The sequence below is a fragment of the Pristiophorus japonicus genome, chromosome 22 (genome assembly GCF_044704955.1).
Source record: "Pristiophorus japonicus isolate sPriJap1 chromosome 22, sPriJap1.hap1, whole genome shotgun sequence".
NCBI classification, from domain to species: domain Eukaryota; kingdom Metazoa; phylum Chordata; class Chondrichthyes; family Pristiophoridae; genus Pristiophorus; species Pristiophorus japonicus.
This window is the reverse complement of record NC_091998.1, coordinates 27,202,558-27,208,557: the sequence shown is the minus strand read 5'-3', so window position 1 is coordinate 27,208,557 and position 6,000 is coordinate 27,202,558. Positions and strand designations below refer to the sequence as shown.

At 48.1% G+C, this 6,000-nt stretch overlaps 1 protein-coding gene across 1 annotated transcript in view; it reads left to right on the top strand.

Moving 5' to 3' along the window:
• Positions 1–2,181: 2,181 nt before the first annotated feature.
• The window catches only part of cuedc2 (CUE domain containing 2), a 28,151-nt gene continuing 24,332 nt past the window's right edge, over positions 2,182–6,000 (top strand). The window contains exon 1 of the mRNA XM_070865410.1: positions 2,182–2,265. The gene's annotated coding sequence lies outside the window, so the exon portion shown is untranslated. The remainder of the gene's footprint in view (positions 2,266–6,000) is intronic.

The window sequence follows — 6,000 nt, the reverse complement described above, 5'->3', positions numbered from 1 at the left end:
TCCCGCCTCTCACCAACTGCCGCTGGCTCTCGAGCTCCCGCTGGGCCTTTATAGGCCGCTCCAACGCTGCTCCTACCTCTCACCAACTGCCGCGTGACTGCATGCAAGATGACTGGAGACCAGCTGTGCTGCACGGACCTAGTGCACACACATATCGCAGTGTGGGTTGTCCTGTGCTGCCCCTGGGCCCCTGGCCCTGAATGCACGCCTTTCCTTGGCCCCATCACATCCCTCCACAGAAAGGGCCTAGTATGTTTCAAACCACCAGAAGTCTTCAATAAGCTTTGTACGCTTACCCACACCCGTGTGCTCGCTGACTTACATTGGCTCCCAGTTAAGCCAGGCCTTGATTTCAAAATTCTCATCCTTATTTTCAAAACCTTTCATGGCCTCGCCTCTCCTTATCTCCGTAATCTCCTCCAGCCCCACAACGCTCCTCTAAATCCGACCTCCTGAGTATCCCTAATTATAATTGCTCAACCATTGGTGGCTGTGCCTTCTGTGGCTTAGGCCACAAGCTCTGGAACTCCCTGCCTAAACCTCCTCTCCTTTTTACCTTTATTTCCTTCTTCAAGATGTTCCTTAAAGCCTACCTCTTTGATCTGCGCAATTTTTACTTGTGCAACTCAGTGTCAAATGTTTAATCTCATAATACTCTTGAGAAGCACCTTGCGACTTTTCACTACATTAAGGGAGCTTTATAAATACAAGTTGCTGTTGTTATTCACATCTACACCAATAGTTTCTTAGTAGGGGATCAACTGGTGGTAAAAAAAAAAGACTTAGAAACAAAAAAAACACCTTTCACAGTCTCAGGACGTCCCAAAGCGATTTACAGCCAATGAAGTACTTTTTCAAGTAATGTCGGAAACTCGGCAGCTAATTGCGCACAGCAAGCTCCCACAAACAGCAATATAATATTGAGCAGATAATCTGTATTAGGATGTTGATTGAGGGATAAATATTGATCAGGACACTGGGGAGAACACAAGTACTCTTCTTCAAAATAGAGCCCTTTTACATCCATCTAAGAGAGGAGACAGTACAATATTCTCTCAGGACTGCACTGGAGTGTCAGCCCAGATTTTTATGCTCAAGTCTCAAGAGTGGGAATTGAACCCACAACCTTCTAACTCAGAAGTAAGAGTGCTATCCACTGAGCCACAGCTGACAGCCATAATAATACAACAATAATGGCAACAGCAACCATTTATATAGTGCCTGTAACTTCCCAGAGGTGTTTCTCAGAAGCATAATCAAATAACAATCGGAATTAGGAGTCTTAACTGATCTTTTTGAGCCTGAACAAAGTGTTGAGGCCATTTATAATGCTCATAATTGCCAACTTTGCAGTTAGTGATACTCTTGCCTCTAGGTCAGAAGGTTGTGGGTTTCAGCCTCACTCCAGGATATAACTAAGCTGACACTCCAGTGCAGTTCTGAATGAATGGCAAGTTGTTGGAGGTGCTAACCTTTAGATAAAAAGTTACTCCAAGAGGTTAAAGATCCTATAGCATGTTTGAAGACGGGTAGTTGTCAGCTTTAGCGGTAGCAATCTCATTTCTGGGTTCACAAAGGTTGATGGTTCAAGCCCCACTCCAGAGATTTGAACACGTGGCTGACATTTCCGCTAATGCTAATACAGTTCGCATACAGTGACTATAGTTCAAGTGCTTTGAAAAGTGTACGGCATTCAATAAATGCTGGGAATCTGAAATAAATACTAGAAATATATAATAGGAACAGATTTAGACCATTCAATCCCTTCGAGTCTGTTTTGCAATCCATAGCTGATCTGTGTCTTCATACTATTTACCTGCTTTTGAGCCATAACCCAATAAAAAAATCTAGCGCTCTCAGTCTTGAAAATTTCAATTGACTCCCAGCCTCAACAGCCTTTTGGGTGAGTGAGTTCCCAATTCCCACTACCCTTCGTCTGAAAAAGTGCGTGCTGATTTCACAACGTCTAATTGTAAGATTGTGACAAAGTGACAGGTGCTGTATATTCTCAGCACTTGCAGCTTTTGCTTTTCCCTGCCGGTCTTCCCGATGCAATGGCGGCAGGTCGAGGTTACCGATGACGTGCTGGAGAATAGGCCCTATCCGCCGCACGGCGAGCAGGAAGCGCGGTGGGCGGGGCCTGTGTGCGCAGGGGCGGGGCTTTGGGCGACCGGGGCGGAGCCTGTTGTTGTGGTGACGGCAGCCTGGTGCTGAGCGGGCTCAGTGTGCGGGGCCGGGGCCCGGGGAATCGGAGCCGCTGCGGGGGTAAGTGCTGAGCCCTGAGCGCTGGGGCTGGGGTTTGGGCTTATCCTCGATAGATTGACGGGGAGGACCGGGAGATCCGCGGGGGGCGGGGATGGGGTGATGGACACCCGGGGATAGGGCGGGGAGAGGGGCCTCCGGGGGAGAGGGAGATGGAGACCCAGGGTGGGGGGCCCCTGGGTGCCCTGTCCAGGAGAAAGCTTGTGGTGCAGTTTTCACCCCATACCTGAAGCACATTCACCTGTCCATGAGCACTCACCGAGATCAACAACAACAAGACGCATTGCAATCTCCTGGCAGGAGGGTCGCTAACCAGAGCATACAGATTTAAAATAATTGACAAAAGAACTGGGTGGTGGGCGCAGGAGAATTTTTATACACTGGGAGTTGTGATGATCTGGAATGCACTGCCTGAAAGGGTTGATGGAATTTAAAAAATATTCGTTCATGGGATGTGGGCATTACTGGGAAAGCCCAGCATTTATTGCCCATTCCTAATTGCCCTTGAGAAGGTGGTGGTGAGCCGCCTTCTTGAACCGCTGCAGTCCGTGTGGTGAAGGTGCTCCCACAGTGCTGTTCGGGAGCGAGTTCCAGGATTTTGAACCAACAACGATGAAGGAATGGCCGATATATTATGAATGTTGAAGGTGGTGCCGATCAAGTGGGTACCTTTGTCCTGGATGGTGTCTGGCTTCTTGAGTGTTGTTGGAGCTGCACTCATCCAGGCAAGTGGGGAGTATTCTGTCACACTCCTGACTTGTGCCTTGTAGACGGTGGAAAGGCTTTGGGGGAGTCAGGAGTTGAGACCTTCACTACTGAATACCCAGCCTCTGACCTGCTCTTGTAGCCACAGTATTTATGTGGCTGGTCCAGTTAAGTTACTGGTCTAGGAATTGGACATAACCTTGAAAATTAAACATTTACAGGGCTATGAGGAAAGAGCAGGGGAGTGGGACTAATTTAAAAGCGCTTTCAAAGAGCTAGCACAGGCATGATGGGCTGAATGGCCTCCTTTCTGAGCTGTATGATTTTATGAAATCAATAAGCTGGATTTTATATCGCGGTGATGGATGTAAAAACACAATTGATAATCTTGCAAGTGGGGCTGGGTGTGTCTGTCATTTACAGAGGCAGTGTTTAATACAATGACTGGGGTTCCTCCTCGAATTATTAAACCCAGATTGGCTGTTCTTCATGTATGAGCCCTGATGGTTAGTTTTAGCAGACTATTCATTCATCATCATCATAGGCAGTCACTCGAAGTGAGGATGACTTGCTTCCATGCCGAAAAAGGATGAGTTCACAGGTGTTTCAATGAAGGACCTAATATTCCAGATCCCACACTACATCTTGAAGGGTGGAAGATGTCTGTGCGTGGATTTTTTTAACGTGTGGTGGCCGTTGCACCCCAGCCACCACATAAGCTCAACAGAGCTAGGTCTTGGTCCAGTGGCAAGGGTTACCCAAGACGACTGGAGACCAGCTCTGCTGCACGGACCTAGAGCATGCACATGTCAAAGTTTGGGCTGGCCCGTGCTGCCCCTGGGCCCCGGTCACTTCCTTCTACAAACTCTTGCTGCTCCTTCACCCCTCCTGCTGTGCCTGCCCACAATGCTTCACAGCCGTCGCCCTCCTGCAGCAGCACGCGCTGCTCCCTGCAGTTGTATGCCGCACGCTGCTCCCTCCAATGGCCCCGGCCTGTTGATGGTCTTGCAGGCCGGACTGCGCCGATTTCCAGGCCGGACCACCACACGCTGCTCCCTCTGTGCTGCTGCCCATGGGCAGCGTTGAGTGCCCGGGAAAGCAACCGTCAGCACGTTCCTCCCGACCGCCGCCATCTTCCATAGAGGAAATGGAAGCTGAACTGATCCCTGCTAAACCATGCCGAGCCTTCATCCAGTTCCTGCGTCTTATTAGGCCCTCAAGTTACGTAGAATCATAGAAACTTACAGCATGGAAGGAGTCCATTTCAGCCCATCGTGTCCACACCAGCCGACAGAGCTATGTAGCCTAATCCCACCTTCCAGCTCTTGGTCCGTAGCCTTGTAGGTCACCGCACTTCAGTTGCACATCCGAGTACTTTTAAAATCTGGTGAGGGTTTCTGCCTCTACCACCCTTTCTGATAGTGAGTTCCAGACCCCTACCACCCTCTGGGTGAAAAAAGTTCTCTTCAGATCCCCTCTAAACCTACCAATTACTTTAAATCTATGCCCCCTTGGTTGTTGACCCCTAAGGGAAATATGTCCTTCCTATCCACTCTATCCAGGCCCCTCATAATGTATACACTTCAATAAGGTCTCCCATCAGCCTCCTCTGTTCCAAAGAAAACAAACCCAGCCTATCCAATCTTGCTACATAGCTAAAATTCTCCAGTCCAGGCAACATCCTCATAAATCTCCTTTGTGCCCTCTCTAGTGCAATCACATCTTTCCTATACTGTAGTGACCAGAACTGCATGCAGTACTCTAGCTGTGGCCTAACTAATGTTTTATACAGTTCAAGCATAACCTCCCTGCTCTTGTATTCTATGCCTCGATTAATAAAGGCAAGTTTTCCATATGCCTTCTTAACCACCTTCTCTACCTGGCCTGCTACCTTCAGGGATCTGTGGACATGCACTCCAAGGTCCCTTTGTTCCTCTACATTTCTCTGTGTCCTACCATTTAATGTTTATTCCTCCCCAAATGCATTACCTCACACTTCTCCATGAGGACGCTGGCAATATTTACACTGGAAAAGAGAAGGCACAGGAGTGATCTCATAGAAGGAATCAAGATCTTAAAAGCTATAGATGAGAGAGATATCAATACGTGTAATGTAGCCACAGATTCTACACAAGGGGGCATAGCCTCAAACCTGAGATGGAAGTGAAAAGTCGGTTTAGACTTCACTACTTCACGCTGAGGGTGGTGAATGCAACAGCAAGTGGGGTACTGAGAGCTGATTGTGTCGGCAAATTCAAATGAGCTGGATAAGTATCTGGAGAAAATAATTGATGTGGGTATGGGGTTGAGAGGTATCATGGGATATATTATTTCCTTGGCACTGGAATTGACAAAATGGACCCATTAACAACAACAACTTGCATTTATATAGCGCCTTTAATATAGTAAAATGTCCCAAAGTGCTTCACAGGAGTGTTATAAAACAAAATTAAACAACAAGCCACTTAAGGAGAAATTAGGACAGCTTGGTCAAAGAGGAAGGTTTTAAGGAGTGTCTTAAAGGAGGAAAGAGAGGGAATTCCAGAGCTTGGGGCCTCGGCAGCTGAAGGCACGGCCACCAATGGTGGAGCGATGAAAATCGGGAATGCTCAAGAAGCCAGAATTGGAGGAGAGTAAAGGTTGTGGGACTGGAGCAGATTACAGCGATAGGGAGGGACGAAGGGTTTGAAAATAGGATGAGAATTTTACACTCAAGGCGCTGCTTAACCGGGAGCCACTGTAGGTCAGCGAGCACAGGGCTAATGGGTGAACGGGACTTGGTGCAGGTTAGGACACAGGCAGCCGAGTTTTGGATGAAGCCAAGTTTACGGAGGGTTGGGACAGTCAAGTCTAAAGGTTACAAAGGCATGGATGAGGGTTTCAGCAGCGGATGAGCTGAGGTGGGGTGGAGCCGGGCGATGTTAGGAAGGTGGAAATATGTGGTCTGAGCTGTGGTGCAAAAATGTGGTTGGAAGCTCATTTCAGGGTCGAGAAAGACCCAAGGGTGTTTTCCAGTCTTGCATATTACTATGG